Source organism: Bison bison, unplaced genomic scaffold (genome assembly GCF_000754665.1).
Source record: "Bison bison bison isolate TAMUID 2011002044 unplaced genomic scaffold, Bison_UMD1.0 scf7180017864224, whole genome shotgun sequence".
Lineage (NCBI taxonomy): Eukaryota > Metazoa > Chordata > Mammalia > Artiodactyla > Bovidae > Bison > Bison bison.
Genome location: NW_011494796.1, coordinates 1270076 through 1289617, shown reverse-complemented (window position 1 = coordinate 1289617; position 19542 = coordinate 1270076).

The window sequence follows — 19542 nt, the reverse complement described above, 5'->3', positions numbered from 1 at the left end:
GAAGTGAAAGAGACACGTGTACCCCAATGTTCATTGCAGCACTGTTTATAATAGCCAGGACATGGAAGCAACCTAGATGTCCATCAGCAGATGAATGGATAAGAAAGCTGTGATACATATACACAATGGAGTATTATTCAGCCATTAAAAAGAATACATTTGAATCAGTTCTAATGAGGTGGATGAAACTGGAGCCTATTATACAGAGTGAAGTAAGCCAGAAAGAAAAACACCAATACAGTATACTAACGCATATATATGGAATTTAGAAAGATGGTAACGACAACCCTGTATGCGAGACAGCAAAAGAGACACAGATGTATAGAACTGTCTTTTGGACTCTGTGGGAGAGGGAAAGGGGGATGATTTGGGAGAATGGCATTAAAACATGTATAATATCATATAAGAAATGAATCGCCAGTCCAGGTTTGATGCAGGATACAGGAAGCTTGGGGCTGGTGCACTGGGATGACCCAGAGGTATGGTACGGGGAGGAAGGTGGGAGGGGTGTTCAGGATGGGGAACATGTGTACACCCGTGGCGGATGTGTGTTGATGTATGGCAAAACCAATACAATATTGTAAAGTAAAAAAAAATTAAAATTAAAAAAAAAAAGGAAGAAGTACGGAAATCTCTCTGTTCAACTGCACAAGCTGCAGTTCGAATCACCATGCTCTGCTTAGTAAACCTTTGCATCTGTGGAATATCTGAATACACAAGTACTCCAACAGCTGAGAATGGGTTTATCTTTGGCAGTTGTGGACTTTGGAGGCAAATTCATGAAGGAACTGGACCAGGTCAGGGTCTGAGTTGTACCCACAGTGCCCACAATGGGTCCAGAGACATACCCAGAGACATTGGAGGGCCTACTGGGAAGGTGAGTGTTGGCTGTGGCTCACTGTGGGTAGTCAAGGACATTATCAGTGGAGGCTTCAGGAAAATATTATTGTTACTATTATTTTTTTTCTTTTTCTTTTCTTGTTTCACTTTGTTCTATTGGTATTATTTTATATTATGTTTTAAAGTTTTAAAATTTTTTCCTTTTTCCTTCTTTTTTAAATTTTTTAGTGTATTTTTAAACATTTTCTAGTGTCACTTTACTTTTTTGTGTGTGCTTTTTTTCTTGTTTTTCTTTTTATTCTTTACAGATTTTTAAAAATTGTTTTTGTGTGTTTGTTTAACTTTTTTTTTTTTTTTTAGTTTGCTTTCTGTTTTTGTCCTGTTTTGCTAGTTTTCTTTTTATTGTTTGTTTTTGCTTTGGGGTTCCTTTGTTAAGTTGTTCTCTTGATTTTCTGGGCTTCCCAGGTGGCTCAGATGGTAAAGAATCTGCCTGCAATCAGGAGACCTGAGTTCAATCCCTGGTTTGGGAAGATCCTCTGGAGAAGGGAATTGCACCCATTCCATTATTCTTGCCTGGAGAATCCCATGGACAGAGGAGCCTGGAGGGCTACTGGAGTCCATGGACTCACAAAGAGTTGGACATGATTGAGCAACTAACATTTTCTGCTTTTTCTTGATTTTCTATTTCCTTATTTTTCCTTCTCTTTATTTGGTTTTGCTTTTATAATTTGTCTTGGGTTTTGTTTACCTGTTTGATTTCTTTTTTTGTTTTTTTCTTTTCCTTTTTTCCCCTGGCCATGCCATGCACTTGTGGGATGTTGGTTCTCTGCCCAGGGGTTAGGCCTGAGCCTCAGAGTAATAGCATCATGTCCAAGGCACTGAAACACCAGAGAATTCCCATACCCAGGTAATACAAATTAGCATGAACTCTCCCAGAGGTCTCCATCTTGACACCAAGATATGCATGCTGCATGCTCAATCACTTCAATCATGTCTGACTCTTTGTGACCCTATGGACTGTAGCCCACCAGGCTCCTCTGTCCATAGGATTCTCCAGGCAAAAATACTGGAGAGGGTTGTCATGCTCTCCTCCAGGGGATCTTCCCGACCCAGGGATCAAACCTGCATCTCTTATGTCTCCTGATTTGGCAGGGAACATAGTGCCACCTGGGAAGACCTGACATGGCTCCACCCAAATGGGTGTAGGCTCCAGTGCCAGAGGCCACACACCAAACAAACAGCAAAACAGGAACATGGCCCCAACTATCAGCAGAAAGGTATAAAGCCATGCTAAGCTCACAGACATCCCAAAACACACCACTTGGTGTGGCCTTGCCCATCAGAGGGACAAGACTCAGCTCCACCCACCAGAGTGCAGGTACCAATCCCGCTAGGAAGCCTACATAAACTGCTGGACAAAACTCTCCCAGCAGGGGGCAGAAAACAGAAGAGGGACTGCCACCCTGCCGCCTGTGGAAAGGAGACCACAGATGGAGTATGTCAGACAAAGTGAGACAGCAGAGACCTATGTTACAGAAGAAGGAGCCAGATAAAAATCCATAAAATTCAATAAACAAAGAGGAAATAGGCAATTCTGAAAAAGAATACAGAGTAATGATAGTTAGAATAATCCAAGATCTCAGAAATAGAATGGTCAATAAGATACAAGAAATGTTTAATAAGGACCTAGAAGAACTAAAAAACAAACATTGATGAACAGCACAATAACTGAAATGAAAAATACACTAGAAGGAATTAATAAGAGAATGACTGGGGAAGAAGGACAGATAAGTGAGCTGAAAAATAGAATGATGGAAATAACTGCCACAGAGAAGAATTCAGAAAAAGAATGAAAAGAAATAAGGAGAGTCTCAGACACCTCTAGGGCCACACTGAGTGCACCAACATTCAAATTATGTGGGCTTCAGAGGAGGAAAAGAAAGTGAAAAAGTCTGAGAAAATATTTGAAGAAACTGTATTCAAAACATTCCCTAAAATAAGAAAGAAAATAGACATCCAAATCCAGGAAGCACAGGTTCTCATACAGGATAAATCCAAAGAGAAACATGCCAAGACATGTACTATCAAACTAATAAAAATTAAATACAAAGAAAAAAGGGTTAAATGCTGCAAGAGAAAAGCAATAAGTAACATACAAGGGAAAGCCTGTAAGGTTATCAGCTGATTTTTCAAAGCAGAAATTCTATAGTACAGGAGGGAGTTTCAAGACATATTTAAAGAACGAATGGGAAAAACCTACAACCAAGATTACTCTACCCAGCAAGGATCTTGTTCAGAATCAGTGGCAAAATCATAAGCTCTACAGACAAGCAAAAGCTAAGAGAATTCAATACCACCAAATCAGCTTTACAAAGAATGCTAAAGGAAATTTTTCTAGGCAAGAAATGCCAGAGAAGAAAAGGACCAACAAAAACAAACCCAAAACTATTTAGAAAGGGGTAATAGGAACATACATGTTTATAACTATCTTAAATGTAAGTGGAAAATGCTCCAACCAAAAGACACAGACTGATTGAATGGACATAAAAATAAGATTCATAATTATGCTCAATACATAAGGCAATGCTAACAGCCTAAAGAGGGAAAATCAACAGTAACATAATGATAACAGGGAGAATTTAACACTCTATTTAAACAAATGGACAGACTATCCAGAGAGAAAATAAATAAGGAAACACAAGATTTAAATGATACAATAGACTGTGTGTGTGCTAAGTCACTTCAGCCATCTCCTACTCTGTGTGGTACTCTGTGTGGCCCTGTGAACAGTAGCTTGCCAGGCTCCTCTGTCATGGAATTCTCCAGCCAAGAATACTTGGGTGGGTTGCCATGCACTTTCAGGGGATCTTCTCAACCCAATGGTCAAACCTATGTCTCTTACATCCCCTGCATTGGCAGGTGGCGTCTTTACCACTAGTGCCACTTGGCAAGCACCGCACAATAGACAAGGTAGACTTAACTGATATTTATAGGACATTCTATCTAAAAGCATCAGAATATACTTTCTTCTCAAGTGCACACAAAACATTCTCCAAGATATATCATACCCTGGTAATTCAAGCTTTGGTAAATTTAAGAAAATTGAAATTGTTTCAAGCATTTCTTTGACCAAAATGATATGAGATTAGAAATCAATTACAGGGGGGAAAAAATCTGTAAAAAACACAAGCACATGGAGGCTAAAAAATATGCTACTAAATAACTAATTTCTTCAGTGATCCAAATAACTAATGGATCACTGAAGAAATCAAAGAGGATATCAACAAATACTTAGAAACAAATGACAATGAAAGCGTGACAACCCAAGACCTGCCAGATGTAGCAAAAGCAATTCTAGGAAGGAAGTTTATGACAATAAAATCCAGCTTCTGGAAACAAGAAAAATCTCAAATAAACAGACCTCACCTTACACCTAAAGCAACTAGAAAAATAAGAAATAACAAACCCAAAGTATTTAAATGGAACAAAATCATAAATATCACAGCAGAAACAAATGACTTAGAAACAAATAAAACAATAGCAAAGATCAATGAAACTAAAAATTGATTCTTTGAGAAGATCAGCAAAATTGATAAATCTTTAGCAAGACTCCTCAAGAAGAAAAGGGAGAGGACTCAAATCAATAAAATTAGAAATGAAAAATGAGAAGTTACAATCAACACCACAGAAATACAAAGAATCATAGGCGACTACTACAAGCAACTATATGCAAAAAGCGGACAACCTGGAAGAAATGAACAAATTCTTTAGAAAGATACAACTTTCTAAGACTGTGTGCTTTTTTGCAACCCCATGGACTGTATAATCCACTAGGCTCCTCTGTCCATGGATTTTTCCAGGCAAGAATACTGGAGCAGGTTGCCATTTCCTACTCCAAGGAATTTTCCTGATCCAGGGATAGATCCTACATCTCTACATATCCTGCATTAGCAGGCAGGTTTCCCCGCCCCCGCCCCCCCCCCTCCCCCGCCACTGCACCACCTGGGAAGCCTTCAAGACCAAACCAGGAAGAAATAGAAAATATGAATAGACTCACAAGTAATGAAATTGCAACTGTGATTAAAATTCTTCTAGCAACAAAATTCCAGGACCAGATGGCCTCACGGGCAAATTCTATCAAATATTTAGAGGAGCACTAACTCTATCATTCTCAAACTTTTCCAAAAAATTGAAGAGAGGTACACTATCAACTTCATTCTATGAGGCTACTATTACCTTTATGCCAAAACCAAAGATATTGCAAAAAGAAAATTACAGGTCAATATTATTGATGAACATAGACACAAAAATCCTGAACAAAATACTAGCAACAGAATCCAATAACACATTAAAAGGATCATATATCATGATCAAGTAGGCTTTAACCCCAAAATGGAATCTTCAGTATACCCAAATCAAGCAATATTAAACAGTATATTAACAAATTCAAGAATGAAAATCATGTATTCCTCTCTATAGATGCAGAAAAAGCTTGTGACAAAATTCAACACCCATTTATGATTTAAAAAAAGAAAGATATCTCCAGAGATTGGGCATAAAGAGAGCCTATCTCAACATAATAAAAGCCATATACAACCAACCCACAGTAACTTTACTCTCAATGGTGAAAAACTGAAAGCATTTCTTTCAAGATAGGAATAAGACAAGGGTTTCCACTGTCACCACTTTTTATTCAATATAGTTTTGGAAGTCCTAGGGATGGCATTCAGAGAAGAAAAAGAAATAAAAGGAATCCACATTGGAAAAGAAGATAGAAAAGATTTTCACATAGAAAATCCTAAAGAAGCCACCAGAAAATTACTAGAGCTAATCAATGAATTTGGTAACATTACAGAATACAAAATGAATACACAGAAATCTCTTGCATTCCTGTGCACTGACAATGGAAGATCAGAAAGAGAAATCAAGGATCTATGCCATTTACCATTGCAACAAAAAAAATTAAATACCTAGGGATAAACCTACCTAAGGAGGCAAATACTGCAATGGGTTGCCATGCCCTCCTCCAAGGGGTTTTCCCAACCCAGGGCTCAAACCGAGCTCTCCAGCATTGCAGGCAGATTCTTTACCATATGAGTCACCAGGGAAGCCCTTGAATACTGGAGTGGGTAGCCTATACGTTCTCTAAGCGATCTTCCCAGCCAAGGAATTGAACTGAACATTGCAGGTGGATTCTATAAGCTGAGCTACCAGGGAAGATGGCAGAGTAGAAGGACATGTGCTCATCTTCTCCTGTGAGAACAACAAAACCTCAACTAGCTGCTGAACAACCATCAACAAGAGAATGTTGGATCCCACCAAAAGGAGATACTCTGCATCCAAGGGCAAAGGAGGAGGCCCAACACAATGGTAGGAAGGGCACAATCGTGTTTAATCAAACTTCATACCCTCCAGAGATGCTCCAAAGGTGCAAAACCTTCTGCACACCAGGACCCATGGAAAGGAGCAGTGAGAGAGACTCAGACCTGCCTGAGAGTGTTTGAGTGTCTCCTGTGGAGGCACAAGTCAGCAGTGCCCTGCCACGGGGGCAGGGGCTCTGGCTGCAGCAGACCTAGGAAGTTTGGCATTTGGCATCAGTCCTCTTGGAGGAGGTCTCCACTAGCTCCCCCATAGAGCTGCCGAGCAGACCACTCACAAACTGGAGAACAATTACATCAAAGAAATTCTCACACTGCTGAAAAAACTCCTAAGAACCACAGTCATTTTCTCAACCATGAGATCCAGCAAATGGATTGAGAATTTCCAGGAATTTGACTTTGAAGATCAGTGGGACTGATTATAGAACATCCACAGGACTGGGGAAACAGACTCTTGGAGGACACAACAAAACCATGTGCACTCAGGAAAGGAGCAATGACTCCACAAGACTGAGCCAGACTTGCCTGTGCATGTCCCAGAGTCTTTGGTGGAGGCATGGGTTGACAGTGGCCTGCTGTGGAGTCAAGGGCACTGACTACAACAGTCCTGGGAGCCACAGCATGCTGGCATAAATCCTTTTGAAGGGGATTGCCGTTATGACCATTAACCCTAGCAGAGTTTGGCCTCGGGTCAAACTGCAGGAAGGGAACACAGCCCCACCAGACTGTTGAGCACCTGACCAATTCACAATTTTCCCACAGCCAGTCTCTTTCATCAGAAAGCTTCCACAAGCCTCTTAACCTCATCCATCAGAGGGCAGACAGAATGAAAACCACAGTCACAGAAAACCAACCAACCTTATTACATAGATCACAGCCCTGTGAAACTCAAGGAAACTATGAGCCATGCCATAGAGGCTAACCAAGACAGGTGGGTCATGGCAGAGAGTTCTGACAAAATGTAGTGCACTGCAGAAGGGAATGGCAAACCACTTCAGTATTCTTGCCTTGAGAATCCCATGAACAGTATGAAAAGTCAAAGATATGGCACTGAAAGATGAACTCTCAAGGCCAGGAGGTGCCCAACAAGCTACTGGAGAAGAGCAGAGAAATAGCCCCAGAAGAAACGATGAGGTTCAGCCAAAGCAGAAACAATGCCTAGCTGTGGATGAATCTGATGGTGAAAGCAAGGTCTGACGCTGTAAAGAACAATATTGCATAGGAACCTGGAATGTTAAGTCCATGAATCAAGGTAAATTAATAGAGTCAAACAGGATATGGCAAGAGTGAACATAAACATATTAGGAATTAGTGAACTAAAATGGACCAGAATGGGTGAATTTAATTCAGATGACCATTATATCTACTACTGTGGGAAAGAATTCCTTAGAAGAAATGGAGTAGCCCTCATAGTCAACAAAAGAGTCCAAAATGCAATTTTGGGTGCAATCTCAAAAACAACAGAATCTTTGTTCATTTCCAAGGCAACCATTCAATATCACAGTAATCCAAGTCTATGCCACAACCACTAATGCTGAAGAAGCAAAAGTTGAATGATTCTATGAAGATCTACAAGACCATCTAGAATTAACACCAAAAATGATGTCCTTTTCATCATAGAGTACTGGAATGCAAAAGTAGGACGTCAAGAGATACCTGGAGTAACAGGCAAGTTTGGCCTTGGAGTACAAAATGAAGCAGGACAAAGACTAGTGGAGTTTTGCCAAGAGAATGAACTGGTCATAGACAACACACTCTTCCAACAACACAAGAGATGACTCTACACATGGACATCACCAGATGATTAATACTGAAATCAGATTGATTATATTCTTTGCAGCCAAAGATGGGGAAGCTTTATACAGTCAGCAAAAACAAGACCAGGAACTGAGTGTGGCTCAGATCATGAGCTCTTTATTCATAATTTGGACTTATATTGAAGAGAGTAGGGAAAACCATGAAGTCATTCAGGTATGACCTAAATCAAATTCGTTAAGATTATACAGTGGAAGTGACAAAATAGATTTATAGGATTACATCTGACAGAGACTGTCTGAAGAACCATGAGTGGAGGTTTATAACATTGCATAGAAGGTGGTGATCAAAACCATCCCCAAGAAAAAGAAACACAAAAAAGCCAAAAGGTTGTCTCAGGAAGCTTTGCAAATAGCTAAGAAGAAAAGTGAAAGCCAAAGGAGAAAAAGGAAGATATATCCATCTGAATGCAGAGTTCAAAAGAATAGCAAGGAGAGGTAAGAAAGCCTTCCTAAGAGAACAATGCAAAGAAATAGAGAGAAACAACAGAATGGGAAAGACTAGAGGTCTCTTCAAGAAAATTAGAGATATCAAGGGAATATTTCATATAAAAATAGGCACAATAAGGGACAGAAACAACAAGGACCTAACAGAAGTAGAAAATATTAAGTAGAGGTGGCAAGAATAAGTGGACGAACTATACAAAAAAGATCTCAATGACCCAGATAACTACGATGATGTGATCACTCACTCAAAACTAGGCATCCTGGAGTGCAAAGTCATGTGAGCCTTAGGAAGCATCACTACAGGCAAAGTGGATGTGATGGTATTCCAGTTATTTCACATCCTAAAAGATGCTGTTAGAGTGCTGCACTCAATATGCCAGCAAATTTGAAAAACTTAGCAGTGGCCACAGGACTGGAAATGCCAGTTTTCATTCCAATCTCAAAAAAGACAATGCCAAAGAATCTTCAAACTACCACACAATTGTTCTCATTTCACAAGCTTGCAAAGTAAAGGTCAAAATTCCCCAAGACAGGCTTCAACAGTATGTGAACCGAAAACTAACAGATGTTCAAACTTGATTTAGAAAAGGCAGAGAAACCAGAGATCAAATTGCCAACATCTGTTGAATCATTGAAAAAGGAAAATAATTCCAGAAAAACATTTACTCCTGCTTCATTGGCTATGCCAAACCCTTTGCCTGTGTGGACCACAACAAACTGTAAAATTCTTAAAGAGGTGGGAATACCAGACCACCTTACCTGCCTCCTGAGAAACCTGTACACAGGTCAAGAAACAACAGTTAGGACCGAATATGGAACAACAGACTGGTTCAAAATTAGGAAAAGAATACATTAAGTCTGTGTATTGTCACCGTACTTATTTAACTTCTATGCAGAGTACATCATGCAAAATGATGGGCTGGATGAAGCACACACTGAAATCCAGATTGCTGGTAGAAATATCAATAACCTCAGACATGTGGATGAAACCACCCTTATGGAAGAAAGCAAAGAGGAGCTAAAGAGCCTCTTGATGAAGGAGAAAGAGGAGAGTGAAAAGTTGACTTAGAACTCAACATTCAAAAAACAAAGATCATGGCATCCAGTCCCATCACTTCATGGCAATTAGATGGTAGAAACAATGGAAACAGTGACAGACTTTATTTTTCTTGGGCTCTAAAATCACTGCCAGAAGGAAAAACACCAATATAGTATACTAACACATATATATGGAATTTAGAAAGATGGTAACAATAACCCTGTGTACGAGACAGCAAAAGAGACACTGATGTATAGAACAGTCTTATGGACTCTGTGGGAGAGGGAGAGGGTGGGAAGATTTGGGAGAATGGCATTGAAACATGTAAAATATCAGGTATGAAATGAGATGCCAGTCCAGGTTCGATGCACGATACTGGATGCTTGGGGCTAGTGCACTGGAACGACCCAGAGGGATGATATGGGGAGGGAGGAGGGAGGAGGGTTCAGGATGGAGAACACATGTATACCTGTGGCGGGTTCATTTTGATATTTGGCAAAACTAATACAATTACGTAAAGTTTAAAAATAAAATAAAATTAAAAAAAAAAAACTAAATAAAAAAAATAATAAAAAATAAAACAAAAGCACTGCAGATGGTGACTTCAGCCATGAAATTAAAAGCTGCTTGCTCCTTGAAAGAAAAGCTATGATAAATCTAGACATCATATTAAAAAGTAGAAATTCTACTTTGCCAACAAATTTCCATATAGTCAAAGATAAGGTTTTCCCATTAGTAATATATGGATGTGAGAGTTGGAGTGTAAAGAAGGCTGAACGCTGAAGAGTTGGATCTTTTGAATTGTTGTGCACAATTCAGAAGACTGTGAATTGCAGAAGACTCTTGAGAGTCCCTTGGACTGCAAGCAGATCAAGCCAGTCCATCCTAAAGAAAATTGGTCCTGAATATTAATTGGAAAGACTGATGCTGAAGTTGAAGCTTCACAACTTTGGCCACCTGATACAAAGAGTTGACTCAGAAAAGCCCCCAGTGTTGGGAAAGATTGAAGGCAGATGAGTACAACAGAGGATGAGATTATTGGATAGTATCACCAACTCAGTGGACATGAGTTTGAGCAAGCTCTGGGAGATGGTGAAGGTCAGGGAAGCCTCTTGTGCTGCAGTCCATGGGGTCACGAAGAGTTAGACATGACTGAGCAACTGACAACAACAAAGGAGGCAAAAGGCTTGTACTCAGAAAGCCGTAAGATACTGATGCAAGAAATCGGAGATGATACAAACAGATGGAAAGATATAACATGATCTTGGATTGAAAGAATCAATACTGTGAAAATGACTCTACCACCCATGTAATATTCAGATTCAGCGCAATCCCTATTAAATTACCAAGGACACTTTTCACAGAACAAAATATTCTCACAATTTGTATGGGAGCACAAATGACCTTGAATAGTCAAAACAATCTTAAGAAAAATAGAGCTGGAGAAACTAGCCTCCCTGACTTCACACTGTAGTACACATCTACAGTAATCAATACATTATGGTACTGGTGCAAAAGAAGAAAAATGGATCAGTGGAATAAGATAGAAAGTCCAGAGATATACCTACCATCTATGGTCACCTAGTCTATGATAATGAAGGCAAGAATATACAACAGAGAAGAGACAGTCTCTTCAATATGTCATGTTTGGAAAACCAGACAGCTACATGTAAAAGGATGAACCTAGAACACTTCCTAACACCATACACAAAAATAGTCAAAATGGATTCAGTTCAGTTCATTCTTTCAGTTGTGTCCGACTCTTTGCGACCCCATGAACTTCAGCACGCCAGGCCTCCCTGTCCATCACCAACTCCCGGAGTTCAACCAAACCCATATTCATCGAGTCAGTGATGGCATCCAACCATCTCATCCTCTGTCGTCCCCTTCTCCTCCTGCCCTCAATATTTCCCAGCATCAGGGTCTCTTCAAATGAGTCAGCTCTTCACATCAGGTGGCCAAAGTATTGGAGTTTAAGCTTCAAAATCAGTCCTACCAATGAATACCCAGGACTGATCTCCTTTAGGATGGGCTGGTTGGATCTCCTTGCAGTTCCAGGGACTTTCAAGAGTCTTCTCCAATACCACAGTTCAAAGCATCAATTCTTCGGTGCTCAGCTTTCTTTATAGTCCAACTTACATCCATGCATGACCACTTGGAAAACCATAGCCTTGACCAGACAGACCTTTGTTGGCAAAGTAATGTCTTTGCTTTTTAATATGCTGTCTAGGTTGATCATAACTTTCCTTCCAAGGAGTAAGCATCTTTTAATTTCATGGCTGTAGTCACCATCTGCAGTGATTTTTGAGCCCAGAAGAATAAAGTCTGACACTGTTTCCACTATTTCCCCTTCTATTTGCCATGAAGTGATGGGACTGGATGCCATGATCTTAGTTTTCTGAATGTTGAGCTTTACACCAACATTTTCATTCTCCTCTTTCACTTTCATCAAGAGGCTCTTTAGTTCTTCTTCACTTCCTGTCATAAGGGTAGTGTCATCTGCATATCTGAGGTTATTGATATTTCTCCTGGAAATCTTGAGTCCAGCTTGTGCTTCTTCCAACTCACCATCTCTCATGATGTACTTACTCTGCATATAAGTTCAATAAGCAGGGTGACCATATACAGACTTGAAGTACTCCTTTTCCTGTTTGGAACCAATCTGTTGGTCCATGTCCAGTTCTAACTGTTGTTTCCTGACCTGCATATAGGTTTCTCAAGAGGCAGGTCAGGTGGTCTGGTATTCCCATCTCTTTCAGAATTTTCCACAGTTTATTGTGATCCATACAGTCAAAGACTTTGGCATAGTCAGTAAAGCAGAAACAGATGTTTTTCTGGAACTCTCTTCCTTTTTTCATGATCCAGTGGATATTGGCAATTTGATCTCTGGTTCCTCTACCTTTTCTAAAACCAGCTTGAACATCTGGAAGTTCATGGTTCACATATTGCTGAAGCCTGGCTTGGAGAATTTTGAGCATTACTTTACTAGCATGTGAGATGCGTGCAACTGTGCAGTAGTTTGAGCATTCTTTGGCATCGCCTTTCCTTGGGATTGGAATGCAAACTGACCTTCTCCAGTCCTGTGGCCACTGCTGAGTTTTCCAAATTTGCTGGCATATTGAACGCAGCACTTTCACAGCATCATCTTTCAGGATTTGAAATAGCTCCACTGGTATTCCATCACCTTCACTAGCTTTGTTCGTAATGATGCTTTCTAAGGCCAACTTGACTTCACATTCCAGGATGTCTGGCTCTAGGTGAGTGATCACACCATCATGATTACCTGACTCATGAAGATGTTTTTTGTAAAGTTCTTCTGTGTATTCTTGCCACTTCTTCTTAATATCTTCTCCTTCTGTTAGGTCCCTACCATTTCTGTCCTTTTACTGAGCCCATCTTTGCATGAAATGTTCCCTTGGTATCTCTAGTTTTCTTGAAGAGATCGCTAGTCTTTCCCATTCTATTGTTCTCCTCTATTTCTTTGCATTGATCATGAGGAAAGCTTTCTTATCTCTCCTTGCTATTCTTTAGAACTCTGCATTCAAATGGGTATATCTTTCCTTTTCTCCTTTGCTTTTCACTTCCCTTCTTTTCACAGCTATTTGTAAGGCCTTCTGAGACAGCCATTTTGCTTTTTTGCATTTCTTTTCCATGGGGGTGGTCTTGATCCCTGTCTCCTGTACAATGTCACAAACCTCCATCCGTAGTTCATCAAGCACTTTGTCTATCAGATCTAGTCCCTTAAATCTATTTCTCACTTCCACTGTATAGTCATAAGGGATTTGATTTAGGTCATAACTGAATGGTCTTGTGATTTTCTCCACTGTCTTCAATTTCAGTCTGAATTTGGCAATAAAAATTCATGATCTGAGCCACAGTCAGCTCCCAGTCTTGTTTTTGCTGACTGTATAGAGCTTCTCCATCTTTGGCTGCAAAGAATATAACCAATCTAATTTCAGTATTGACCATCTGGTGATGTCCATGTGTAGAGTCTTCTCTTGTGTTGTTGGAAGAGGTGTTTGCTATGACCAGTGTGTTCTTTTGGCAGACCTCTATTAGCCTTTGCCCTGCTTCATTCTGTACCCAAGGCCAAATCTGCCTGTTACTCTAGGTGTTTCTTGACTTCCTACTTTTATATTCCAGTCTCTTATAATGAAAAGGACATCTTTTGGGGGGTGTTAGTTCTAGAAGGTCTTGTTGGTCTTCATAGAACCATTCAGCTTCAGCTTCTTCAGTGTTACTAGTTGGGGCATAGACTTGGATTACCATGATATAGAATGGTTGGCCTTGGAAATGAACAGAGATCATTCTGCCATTCTTGAGATTGCATCCAAGTACTGCATTTCAGACTCTTTTGTTGACCATGATGCTTACTCAATTTCTTTTAAGGAATTCCTGCCCATAGTAGTAGATATAATGGTCATCTGAGTTACATTCACCCATTCCAGTCCATCTTAGTTTGCTAATTCCTAGAATGTCGATGTTCACTCTTGCCATCTCCTGTTTGACCACTTCCAATTTGCCTTGATTCATAGACCTAACATTCCAAGTTCCTATGCAATATTGCTCTTTACAGCATTGAACCTTGCTTCTTAATCCCTTCCTTTTTTCTGGAGTTATTTCTCCACTGATCTCCAATAGCATATTGGGCACCTACTGACCTGGGGAGTTCATCTTTCAGTGTCCTATCTTTTTGCCTTTTCATACTGTTCATGGGGTTCTCAAGGCAAGAATACTGAAGTGGTTTGCCATTCCCTTCTCCAGTGGCTCACATTCTGTCATACCTCTCCACCATGACCTGTCTGTCCTGGGTGGCCCCACATGGTATGGCTTAGTTTCATTGAGTTAGACAAGGCTGTGGTCCATGTGATCAGATTGGCTAGTTGTCTGTGATTGTGGTTTCCGTCTGTCTGCCCTCTGATGGCCTCTCTCAGTGCCTACCCCGTCTTACTTGGGTTTCTCTTACCTTGGACGTATCTCTTCACGGCTGCTCCAGCAAAGCGCAGATGCTGCTTCTTACCTTGGAAGTGGGGCAGCTCCTCTTGGTACTGCCCCTCACCTTGGACGTGGGGTAGCTCACCTCCGTCGCGCTTCTGCGCCATTGGTTGCAGCCGCCACACTTTTGAATATAAGCTTGTGTACTGTAAAACTGTTAGAGGAAAACATAGGTAGAACACTTTTTACATAAATCACAGCAAGGTCTTTTTTGACCCACCTCCTAGAGTAATGAAAATAAAAACAAAAATAAACAAATGAGACCTAAGTAAACTTAAAATCTCTTGAACAGCAAAGGAAACCATAAACAAGATGAAAAGACAACCCTCAGATGGGAGAAAATATTTGCAAAAAGAGTAACTGATAAGGGATGAATCTCCAAAGCACACAAACAGCTTAGGAAGCTAAATTTTAAATAAATAAAAATGGGCAAAAGGCCCAAACAGACATCTTTCCAAAGAAAACACATAGATGGCCAAGCGTCACATGAAAAGATGATCAACATCACTAATATTTAGAGAAATCAAAACTACAGTGGAAACTACAATCACCTCACAGCAGTCAGAATGACCATCATCAAAAAATCCACAATCAATAAATGCTGGAGAGAGTGTGGAGAACAGGCAACCATCTTGCACTGCTGTTGGAAATGTAAATTGATACAGCCACTACAGAAAACAGTATGAAAGTTCCCTTAGAAACTAAAAATAGAACTACCATATTACCCAGCATCCCACTCCTGGATGTTTACTCAGAGAAAGTGTTAGTCTCTCAGTCAGCTCTTTGCAACCCCATGGACTATAGCATGCCAAGCTTTTCCATTCATGGATTTCCCAGGCAAGAATACTGGACTTGCCATTTCCTTCTCCAAGGGATCTTCCCAACCCAGGGACTGAACCTAGGTCTCCCGCATTGCAGACGAATTACCATCTGAGCCATCAGTGAAGCCTAATAAAATTTAACTATGAAAAAAAACCAAACAACCTGATTCAGAAGTGGGCAGAAGATCTGAATAGACATTTTACAAAGAAGATACACAGGTGACCAATAGGCACATGAAAAATGTAGAGGTTCTTAATGCAAAGAGTTCCTCTTTTGAAATCAATAATTTCAAAAGCAGTAATACACCTGACAGTTCCCAGTCATGGAAGTGTAGCTAATGTCCACACACTGAAACATTTGTTTCTGTGCTCCAACAAAACTAATGAACTTAGAGAATCCACAGGAACTCAGAAGTATTGGAGTGAGTGGCACAGTCATGACATGGGAATCTCATGGCTGTGAGGAAGGCTCTCTGGAGAGGCCTGCCTTCTGTATAAAGATGTAGTGGCATACAGTGTGAAACTGGCGAAGCAGGCAACTTGAAACCTGTTGGACGTCTTTAATTACGGGCCAGATCCTGAGTAACGATAGTCTGTGGCCCCATCGTGCCCTGGATATTTTTAACCATGATTTTATTTTTACCACTGTTTTTTTAAGCCATTTCAATGGGAGGAAGTCATGTTTTTTGTCCTCTTGTGATTTTCTGTGATATGCTTTTTAGAAAAATAGCTCTAGTGTTTTTCACACGTGTACTTTTACTGCTTGGAAGGAATCCCAGGCCTTGGCCAGCATGATGGTGAGGCCTGTAATCATGAACCCGTGGTCTCACAGGAGCCAAATTCTGCAACCCTCCTGGCATGGAAATTTCACTCCACACACATTTCTCCCTCACGGAGATGCTTGAGTTTTTACCCTATTTTAGGAAACTGCACAGGTAGTCAATGTTACAGAGCATACTCCTGTGTATTGAGTACTTTGTCCATATTCTGTCTGCTATATTTTAACATGTATTCTTATGTCCATGCCATGATTCATTTTTATTTATTGGAACTGCATTATCCTCATCTTTTTAAAAATGCCATTGCTTTCAGTTCAAGTGACTACCTCACTTCTCTTCTGATTATAGATTTATTTGTGTATTTCCAACTTCACTTATATATTTGTGGTATAATAGAAAATACATTTGCTTTTTGTCCCCAGGTCCTGACATATGCTAAAGCCTTGGAATTTCCCAAGTGGTAAGAGTGTCATGTGTTCTTCATAAGAAGCCCTTTGAGCCCACCTGCATTTATGCTAATGAGGTGATAGTCTGGGGCCCTAGATTCCCTCAGAATGAGTCTGGTCACCAGCAAGACCAAGAGATTAGAACGTTTAGATTTTCAGGCACATCCTCTGATCCCTGGGAAGGAGTTGGGGCTGCAGATTAAGTTCCATAATAAAAACTCTGGAACGAGGAGATTCGATGAGCTTCAGGGTTGGTGAGCACATCCACATACCAGAGTGTAGTGCACCCCAGCTCCACAGGGACAGAAGCTCCTGTTTTCAAACCTTCTCCCCATGTACCTCTTCATCTATATTCTTTATACACCAATAAAGAATATTGGTGAGAAAATTGCTCCGTGAAAGTATTCCAAGATCTGGCCTGTCCAGGTCACTACAAAATGACAGACATCATTTACTTCTAAAGTCACCCAAGGGGCTGCTAAAGCATTGGGCATTACCTATTACTTCCATTGTGCCTGGAGACCTCAGTCTTCAGGAAAAGTAGAAAAAGCCAACCAATCTTACAATTGGCAATAAAAAAGGTAATCCAAGAGACCTCCCTCAGATGGAAGGAGGCTTTACCAGTAGCACTCCTCCACACGATTGCTCTGAAACAATGTTGGTTTTAGCCTTTATGAGATATTATATGGAAGACCTTTTCTTTATATCTGTGACCTCTTTCTAGACCCAGAGACATAAACCTTTCAATCTTACACTATGACCACTGGGAAATTCCAACAAGAAATGCACTTGTGGGGTGTCAACCAGGACTCTGAGGATTCTGAGGGATGGCCTATGCCCCAGGGACTCAAGTACCAGTTAAGGTTTGAAAAGATGAGTCCCCAAAAGCTCAACTGCAGCCCACATGGAAGGGCCCCTACCCCGTAATACTCTTTACCCCCACAGCAGTCAAGGTACCAGACCATGACTCCTAGATTCACTACACTCAAGTCAAACTATGGAAGGAAACCAGGGAAGACACACAATACACCTGTGAGCCCCTGGGAGAATTCCAGTATCTACTCAGGAATACAGAAAACTGTCATTCTGATGAACATCCAAAAAGTTAAGCTACTGAGGCTAAGCTTTCTTGGAATGGCCCTTGCATTTAGCCTGAGCTACATTGTTGTCTCTCTCTTGGTTTTAATCGAAGAGATTCTTTTCATATCTGTTATGGGTTCCCATAAGACCACTGTCAAGGCACCACAATGTGGTTTCTGTATCTCCTGTGCCTCACTGGTTTGAGTTACTCTTATATACACCCCTTAAGTCCGCCCACCACAGAAATCATGAACACGCTCAATAAGGGTAGTTTCTGGGTATGTCTTGACCTAATTCTTATTAAGCTGACATATAAATAGATCAGGACTAATTACACTCAAAACTAATCAAATACTTGACGAGGCCAGCACAGCAACATCCTGGTTTCATTAAATCAAGGATACACTCCTGTGGTGGCTCTGGCTTATAATTCTGTTTGCTCCCTCTTTCTTCAACTTCCCTGGTAGCTCAGATGGTTAAGAATCCACCTGAAATGCGAGAGACGTGGGTTGGATCCCTGGATTGGGAAGATCTCCTGGAGAAGGGAGCAGCTACCCACTTCAGCATTCTGGCCTGGAGAATTTCATTGACAGAGGAGCCTAGCAGGCTACAGTCTGTGGGGTCGCAAAGAATTGGACGCTACTGAGAACTTTCACTCCTCAACTTACTCTCTTGGTTTATTTCTTCTCAGGTCAACAAGATACAGTCTCAACTTCTGATACAACATGGATGCCAACCCCTGACCCCTCTTATGACTTCCTCACAGCATCCTTCTTAGACAGATGTCAGCAGCCCTTACCGGCCCCTCTTCTTGATTGCAAGCGACAGACACCCAAGGCTCCTCGCTACCCCAACTCAGCAGGAAGCCGCCAGAATGAATTACGCCCGTCTCCCCAATGATTTGGGGTCCATACACTTGACAGGGAATGTTAGATAGGAAGTTAGACATGAGCAACGAGGGGAGGCCTGACTGAAAGGGATGCAAGCCACCTCTAAACTCCATCCCAGATACACACAGGAGAGCTCACAGATATCCTACAAAATAACCACAGAGACTTTTCAACTCCTGCACATGCGCCCTAGGCACACAGTGGATACAACATGACCACAGGAGCTTCCCCAGGTAACCTTAGGCAGTTAGGAGCCATTAAGGGCTCATGAATATTCAACATCTAATTATAGCAGACGGAATTATGCAAAGACATATGGGAAGACATAAACAACACAACTTGCTGTCATATAACTTGTAATTGTCAATCAGCCATGAGCAAATGCCCTTTTGCATTCCCTTTCATTGACTGGTGATGAGTGCAAGCCCTACTTTGCAACAGGCATAACCAAAATTAGGAGACTGGAAGTGTAAAAGGGGGAAGCCAAGAGGGATCTATAGGAAGGATGAGGAGGACTCCTTTGGGAGTGTCAGACTAATAAAAGATATGTCTGCTTGAGCTGAACTGAGCTCTAACTTATCTGTGGATCTACATCTTTTGGTCCATTGCTCCAAATTTTTGTTGTGACAAGACAAGAACTGAGGAAGAGAAATAACCCAACCTGATATTTGGTGCCATGATACCAAAAAATTAAAATTTCACTTTATTATTAAATTAAACTGGTGCTTGTAAGTAAATGTTCCTCTGAATTCTGTGAGTTGCTCCAGCAAAAGGTGGTGGGAACTTTCAGTTTATAGCTGGTCAGTCAGAAGCATGAGTGATGATCTGGACTTGGGATTAACATCCACAGTGATGACAGTCCTGTGAGAAAACCCCCCTAACCTGTAGGTTCTGATGGTCTCTTTAGGTGGGTGGTGTCAGGTGTCAGTTAAAGTTTTAGGACATTCAGTCAGAATCCTTAGGGTTAATTGCTTGATGGTTGTGGGGAAAACATATATGTCGGAATTCCTTAC